The sequence below is a fragment of the Miscanthus floridulus genome, chromosome 6 (genome assembly GCF_019320115.1).
Source record: "Miscanthus floridulus cultivar M001 chromosome 6, ASM1932011v1, whole genome shotgun sequence".
NCBI lineage: Eukaryota > Viridiplantae > Streptophyta > Magnoliopsida > Poales > Poaceae > Miscanthus > Miscanthus floridulus.
In genome coordinates, this window is record NC_089585.1 from 5,424,972 (window position 1) to 5,434,067 (window position 9,096).

Below are 9,096 nucleotides of genomic sequence, written 5' to 3' on the forward strand. Positions count from 1 at the left end.
GCAGCCGCTGCCCAAAAATTCAAGCTTTCAGCGCAACCTCGGACCTTCTTCAAATCTTCAATGGCGACCCAGGATGAAATCCCAGAGGTAAACTTTACTTATATTCGACAACTTTCATTTTATCCTCCCGCTCTTCTTCTGATTTACTCCCCTTTGATTTCAATCATCTTCTAAAGGAATACAAGAGCCAGATTTTGATCCCCTATGCTGCCAACCCCGATTCTTATTTCCTCGGCCCAATGGGAAATCCTGATCCCTCTGAAATTATCGAGAAGGAAACCCAAAGAATTCCTTTTAAGTCTGGGATTACCTCGCCAAACCGATGGCCAAACACGTTCAAGAATTGGCCATTTCCCCCAATCACCGGATGGCGTAACTGGTACAGGAGAATGCTGGAGAAAAGCAGCAGCCACTGGGAAAGTCAGGACATCAGTCATTGTTTGGAGTTATCTTTAGCAGAGACACCCAGGAATGACTCCCTTCTGATAGCAGCTTCTCATTTTTGGTCTGACGCTATCAATGCCTTTATCTTTGGTCATGGTATTATGACCATCACTCTAGCCGACGTATTCATGATGACTGGCTTGAATGTGTCATTGCCAGTATACCCCTACAAGTACAAGAGCAAAAGTAACCAAAGAGCCGTCAGCTCTGGATGTGGATGGGTCAAACATATTCAGAACTACATGAACGCATCTGGCGCCGTCTCTGACAAAGAGTTGAAAGCCTTCATGAACATGTGGCTATGCAGATTCATCTTCTATGGAAAATCCAATGAACCAACCCTGAATCACATGGTAATGGCTGAAGACTTAGCTGCAGGCACTCAGATCTCACTAGGCAAACATCTCTTAGGGTCTGCTTATCATATGATGCATCAGATTACTCTTCAGATGCGCCAAGGTGGAGAAATCTCTTGTGTGAATGGTCCCTGGTGGCTAATTCAAATGTGGCTTCAACTATATATGCATCAGATAACCTCTGTGAGCCTCTTCAATCTAAGTTTTCCTTCAGTCAACTATGCTGAAGGCAACACAGCAAAGGTCAAGGCTTGTCAGACTTATGGGGAAGCAGCATCATCCATAAGCATTGACATAGACATCGATCATTTCTTCAAGCTATTTTTCAAAGGATTCGGTAATGTGCTCTGGTTTCCTTACAGAGAAAATGAAGATCTGACTTTGCCCTGCAAGTTTAGCTATGAAATTGGTTGTTCAGGCCAAGAATCCACGGAAATCTTCAACTCCTTTATCAAACCTTGCACTCTGCCAGCTGAATTTCATCATGGGAGATTAGTACAATCAACCTATGAATTCTATTACCCAAACATGGTGGCCAGACAATTAGGATGCGGCCAACAGCCTCCAAAATTCCTCTTCTCAACAATCATAAAGTCAAGGGAAATAATAACAGAAGGAATGGAAGCCAAGAAGGTCTTTGAATTAGGATGGGAATTGCCAATATACGAACCATCTCCATTTGGACTAATAGATGTTGCTCATCCCTTCTTTGTTTCTTGGTGGCAAGAATGGCATGCTCATATCTTCAATATATCAGTTCATTCTTTATGCAAAAATTTGCAACCCGATTTTGCTTCTGACAGTGAGGTAATTTCATTATGCCCATCATTTCTTGTTCTTGAATCCACTTCTTACTTTAACATCTGGTCATGCACAGGATCTTGAGCTTACTCCCCCAGCCAAAGCAATCCAGTACTATTCGGCTGGTCCCAAGCCTGCTCTGGGGTTTGATGCTCTAGACTTGAAGGAATTCATGAAAACTCCTGTAACTTTGGATTCAGCACCTTTAAAGGCATTCATGAAAACTTCTGCTACTTCAGCTGCTGCATCTTCAAGAGAAAAAAGCAAAAGGAAAACACCTGAAAGTTTCCTCTTACCCAAGAAACCAAGGACCAAGAAAGCCAGATTACCTCCTAAGGTATGAACCTTTTATTTTCTTTATCAAGTTAACAACCTTACTTAGCAGTAAACTTGACCATCTCTACATTCACTTCTTCCATTGTAGCCACAAGTCGAAATTCCCACACTGGGTAATACCTCAGCGCCTGCAGAACCAACCCCTGAAGTTTCTACTGAAGATGAAGAAATTCATGATAGCGAAATTTCAGAGACTCATGAAGCTGAAGGTTCAAGGGCTTATAAACCTGATGAGACTATAGGTAACATTGTTCAACCAATTCTCTTTTTCTTTCTTTCAATAACATCTATTCTCTTATGCTCATTATCATTTACTTTACTGAAAACAGATGAAATCTTAGATGAACTGGCAAGGGAAACCTCTCCTGATCAAGCTCCAAACTTGTCCCCTCTGAATCTTCAGCCAAGTTCCCCAGCAAGCCATGGTATAACCCATCCTGATGATCAACCAGCTCAGCAGGTAATCCTTTGTTTTAACCTATATTTTTAGCAAAATTACCCAATCGGCTAACACCTTCTTTCTTTTTTTTAGAAGAACATCACTAAACCGACCACCAGCTACTCCTTCTCTATTGAGGACTACGTCATTGAGAAAGGTGAAGAGATCACTTCCCATCAAACCTTATCACTAGAAAATCAGGCTCGGCTAAAAGAAGTGATCATTCTGCTGAACAAGGATACCATTAGTCTGGTTTAGGATGCAGACCAGATAAAAGACCTCCTTGAACTCATTGATCAAGATATCCCATCTGCTCTCAAAGCTCCCCTAGAATCTGCAGCCCATCTTGACGACCATTTTGCTATGGTGAGAAGAGCAACTAAAAATATATCTTCGAGGACCGCTCTGCAGAAGGATAGATCTCTGAAAAAGCTGGAGATTAAAGATCTTCACTCTCATATCCAAACTACGAGAAATTCCTTGGCAACCTTGGAGCCTGAACTGAAAGCCATGGAGGATGAAAAAAGCAGACTAGAAGCTCAACTAGCCGAACTGAATGCCAAAATTCAATCTCACAAGGCCCATATAACTAATTTGCCAAAGAACATAGAAGCAGCTTCACTGAAGATAGCTTCAACCATCAAAGAAGATCAACAGATCAAAACTAAGTTATCCAGCATCCAGAGCTCCGAAGATGAAGATCAAAAGGTGCTAGATAATGTTAGCCGAATCAGAACTTAGGCTATAGAGGCAATCAATCACCTTCTGAACCAGTAGACATTGGATTTGTAATAAACTTAAGTGTGATATCTTCTTTCCCTCGATTAACCAGCTTTATGTTTACTTATTTTTATTCATTCAAAAGCAATCGGCCCCTTTCCCTTAAATTACTCGATTGGAATGTAGCCAATTGTCTCCATTCTTCCGATAGCCGAACGAGTCCAATTCAAACATTGTGAGGGTATAACCGAACAACGTTGGCTCCAACAAACCAAGGAGATATTTGAGTGACGTTCGACTTAACCCATGCTTGGCCCAGCCCAGTAACGGCCCAGCCAAAAGGGAGAAAACCTACTCCGCCGTTCGGGATTCTCGCCCCACAACCCCGTGGAATTCGCCACGATCCCTCGCTTCGGCTTATAAATAGACTTTTCCGTTGGCCTTCATCACTATCTTCGCCTCAGCGTTCTCACACCCGTCTCTTCCACTTCCTTCATCCGATTCACTCCAGAAGGAAACCCTAACTTCCATCAAAGCAAATGACGAACAGTGGCAACCATGGCAAGCGTCCTGCTGACGGAGAGGCTGAAGGAAGCAGGGCATCGCGCTGCCGGCGTCATGGGTATGATTCGGCCTTTTGCCCCCTTTGCAATTTCCTTGTTCATCTCTTAATTTCGATTTCTTCTTCCTCATTCATCAGGATAAGGGTCATCAGCTCCAGCCAATACCATCTCCTTCCTCTAGTGACGGCAGCTCAACCGGGAACTCCATCATCCGGCTCCTCCGGGTCTTTCAGCTCTTCAAGCTCTTACCACTCCAATCCTTGGGGTTCGGCAGAGCCAGCAGATGCACACCATCCATACTCTCACGAGGAGGCGCTCAAGTTTCGCCAAGAGAGGGACGAAGCCCGGGAGGAGCTAGGCGACGTCTCCAAGAAGTTCGGACATCGATCAAGCCGAATGGGAGGACCAGCGGAAGCAATTCTGCGACGCCATCACCAGTTTGATATCCTCATTTAGTTTTATCATCCTGGCTTCCTTTGCTTGCCGACTCATTTCTTCTTTTCTGTCCAGCTCTTTCCGTGGAGAATGACCGCTTGAAGGCGGGCAGCGAACAAGATCGCCGACAAGGTGAATGCCCAGGGGGAGACATCCGAAGCACGCCTTGATGCTGTGGACGGCCGCATTGATCAGGCCGTCATCCAAGGTGTGCACCTCGGCGCTTTTCTCAGGCTGGCGGCAATGACCTCCCAAACCAACGAGGACTACTCCTCCCAGCTAGTTGGCTTCGTTGGAGGACGCCCGAACGAGATCGACGACATTGATGAACGTCTGGAGGCCTACGATGATCATGCCGCTGCTCTTGCTAAAATCACAAACCCCCAGTCCATCCTCAATAAGTTATTTGAGGAGTAGTTTGTATTAGGATGAACTTTTATAAATAATCTCGTCCTTTGGAATAATATTTACTTCTTTGAATCTTTCCACTTGCGACTGTCAGAAAAATGCTGAAAACAACTCAGTTTTGGATAAACATTCTTGTGCTAGAGGCGACGCAAACTGCATCGGCTATTTTGCGCTAAAGGCGATATGAACGATATCGGCTATTCTCAATCTTGTATCTGATTTTTAGGCTAAAGGCGATATGAACAATATCGGCTATTCTCAGTTTCGTATCCGATCTTCAGACTAAAGGTGATTCTTTCTTTGTCGGTTTTTCTGATCTACATTCATGAACCAACCTCAACACTGGGGTAGTATTTCTTAAGAAATCTTCCATTGATAGCTCTGGTAAACCCCTCCCCAAATAAAGTCTTCAATATGTACGTATTGCCAGGTACACATTCTACTATTCGGAAAGGACCTTCCCAATTTGGAGACCATTTGCCGAACGCTCTATCCTTTGTTCCAACTGGCAATATAGTTTTCCAAACCAAGTCTCCTTCTGCGAATTGCTTTAGCCTAACCCTTTTGTTATAATACCTGGCAACACGTATTTTATTTTTCTCAATATTTTCCAATGCCTTGAGACGAATCAAATGTAAATCTTCCAATTCATCCATCATCAGATTCTTATAATCTTCTTTTGCCAATTCTTTCTGTAACACAACTCGCCTTGAATCCAACCGTAACTCCCATGGTAGTACAGCATGATGCCCATAAACCAGTTCATAGGGAGACGTTTGAGTGGATCCATGACAAGCCATTCGGTAAGCCCACAGTGCTTCATTAAGAACCAAGTGCCATTTCTTTGGCTTTTCATCAATCTTCTTCTGGATAATTTTAATCATAATCTTATTTGATGCTTCTGCCTGACCATTAGCTTGTGCATAATAAGGAGAAGAATTATACAACTTAATCCCCATACTTTTGGCAAAGTCACAAAATTCTGAAGAAGTAAATTGAGTTCTTTGATCAGTTGTTATAGTCTAAGGAATCCCAAATCTGTGAACTATATGTTCCTTAACAAAACTGATCATATTCTCTGACGTTACCTTCTTTAAAGGGATAGCCTCAACCCACTTGGTGAAATAATCCGTGGCCAAGAGTACAAATTTATGTCCCTTACTAGAAGGAGGATTAATCTGACCAATTAAATCTATACCCCATCCTCTGAACGGCCAAGGCTTAATTATAGGATTCATAGCAGACGCTGGAACTTTTTGAATATTGCCGAATTTCTGACAATTGTGACACCCTTTGTAATATTCAAAACAATCTTCCAACATAGTTGGCCAAAAATAACCAGTTCTTCTAATTATCCACTTCATCCGATAAGCTGACTGATGTGCACCACACAATCCTTCGTGAACCTCATACATCACTTTCTTGGCCTCTTCTTGACTTAAGCATTTGAGTAATACTCCATCGATGGACTTGTAATATAACTGATTATCAAGAAACACAAATTTGAGAGCTTTGTACCTGATTTTTCGGGAAACCTTTTGAGATGGATTTTTCAGATAATTGATAACTTCGTATCTCCAATCACCATCTACTGGATCAGTATTTAAAACATCTTCCTCCATAGCAAAAACTTCCCGATTCTCTCGATATCCAGAAGCAGCTTGAGCTAACTTATTTGCTTCTTCATTGTACTCTCTAGGGATGTGATGCAAGGTTACTATCAGAAAATTCTTCAAAAGTTCTCTACACTCCTCATAATATTCTCTTAACACATTGTTCTTGCATTTATACTGACCATTCAGTTGATTAATCACCAACTCAGAATCCCCAAAGATTTCAACAGCAATGGCCTTTACTTCTATAAGAAGCTGAAGCCCTCTAAGCAATGCTTCATACTCTGCCTGGTTATTAGTAACATGAAAGTCAATAGGAACCGCATACTCAAAAGTCTTTCCTTGTGGGGAAATCAAGAGAATACCAGCACCACCACCTTTGTTACAAGATGATCCATCAAAGAACAAGGCCCAAGGCACAATGCTTATCGCCTCAACAGAAAGATCCTGATGTTGGGTAATAAAATCGGCAATAATTTGACCCTTTACCGCCTTTGCCGATTCGTATCTTAAATTAAATCCTGACAATGCTAAAATCCATTTGCCAATTCTTCCATTCAAAATCGGCATTGATAACATATGTTTGATTACATCAAAACTAGAAACCACCACGCATTCGGAATTCAACAAATAGTGCCGTGATTTGGTACATGAGTAATATACACACAAGCAAAGTTTTTCTGTAGCCGAATACCTTGTTTCTGGGTCTAGTAGTTTTCGGCTAAGATAAGCTATGACTCTTTCTTTTTCTTCAAACTCTTGCATAAGGGCCGATCCTATCGTTAGGCCATCAGCCGCCACATACAACTTAAAAGGCTTATCAAGTTGTGGAGGTACCAGCACAGGTGGTGCTTTCATATATTGTTTGATCTCATCAAAAGCCTTTTGTTGTATGTCACCCCATATAAATTTTTGATCTTTCTTGAGTTTTAATAAAGGGGAAAAGGGTAAAACTCTTTCTGATAGATTGGATATGAATCTTCTTACAAAGTTGACTTTGCCTAACAATGATTGCAATTCTGTGAGATTAGTTGGCGGCATAACTTTGTCTATTGCTTCCATGCTCTTTTTCCCAACTTCAATTCCTCCTTTATGAACTAAAAATCCCAAAAAACTCACCAGCCGAAACTCCAAAGGCACATTTGTTTGGATTCATCTTCAAGCCATGCTTTCTTGTGCACTCCAGAGTCTTTCTTAAATCGGCTAAATGTCTTTCATGATTTCTAGACTTGACTACTACATCATCGATGTAGATTTCTACAATCTTGCCGATCAGCTCGTGAAAAATATAATTCATAGCTCTTTGATAAGTTGCACCGGCATTCTTTAACCCAAACGTCATGACTATCCACTCGAACAAACCAATATGACCAGGACATCTGAAAGCTGTTTTCGAAATATCTTCTATTGCCATAAAAATTTCGTTATAGCCAGCATTACCATCCATAAAACTAATGACCTCATAACCTGCTGCTGCATCTACCAGCAAATCGGCAACTGGCATTGGGTAACCATCCATGGGAGTAGCCTTATTAAGATCTCTAAAATCTATGCAAACTCTCATTTTTCCATTTTTCTTGTATACCGGTACTATATTTGAAATCCACTCTGCATACTTGCATGGCCGAATGAAGTTTGCTTCTATTAACCTTTCAACCTCCTTCTTCACATCGGCCAATACTTCCTCTTTGTATATCTTCCTTGGAGGTTGTTTATAAGGACGAAATCTAGGTTTAATGGGTAATCGATGCTCAACAATGGAACGATCCAATCCAGGCTATTTCCGTGTAATCCCAAGCAAAACAGTCTTTAAACTCTTTCAACAAATCTATTAACTTTGATTTATATTCTGGGTCTAACTTCGCACTAATATACATCGGCCTTAGCTTAGAACCATCACCAACATTAATTTCTTCCAATTTATCAGCCGATATAAAACCACGTCCCAACTTTCCTTTGTTGCCATCGACGGGATTTTCCCATTAAAAATTGCTATGAGAGCCGACTGCTTGGATCGGCTGTTGGCCCTCGCTGAAAACATTTACAGGACCTTCTTTCCACACTTTTCCAGAGAAAACAATCGACGCCCTCATATTCCCAATAGGTAGATTCTGTGGCAGCAACACTTACCGAATTATCAGCATGTACAACTTCAACATCATCTCCAATCCATTGAATGAGAATTTGATGCATAGTTGAAGGAATGCAACAATTAGCATGGATCCAATCTCTGCCCAAGAGTAGACTATATGCCCCCTTGCCATCAATGACAAAAAAGGTAGTAATCAGAGTTTTTGACCCAATAGTCAGTTCGACATGGACAGCACCTCGGGTATCGGAAGGATTGCCAGCAAAGTCCCTAAGCACCATGTCAGTTTTCAACAATTCTTCATTATTCATCCCAAGTTTCCTGAAGGTAGTATAAGGCATGATATTGATAGCAGCCCCTCCATCGACAAACATCTTAGTTAAAGGCTTGCTATTGACATATCCCTTTAAATAGAGTGGTCTCAAGTGACGATTCTTGATTGGTTTATCAAAAACAGTCTGCTGTGTTAATACAAGCTGAGCCATCAAATCCTGATATTCACTTTCATCAAAATCAGAGTACACCTCTTCTTGGACATCTTGGCTTTCGGGAGCTATAAATTCTGATGGGAGGAAGAAAAGCCATACAAGCATTAGCCGAAGGATCACATCCATCAGGCTTCTTTTTTGGACGCCATATTTGTTTTGTTTCGGTAACTTCCAGTTCTAACTCCCTATTCCTCAACCGTTGCACTCTTCTTTTCTGACTTTTCCTCAGACCTGGAGGACACCACTGTCCTTTTTGCCATACATATTATAGAAGTCAGCTTCTTCATCATGCACTCTATCATGAATCCAACCTGAACCTGCAACTCTTTTCCTTTGCTGACTCTCAAAGCCACCTATTTTTAAACGCCGATCATCTTCAGGAACCTTCGTTCCAAGTCTTTCAC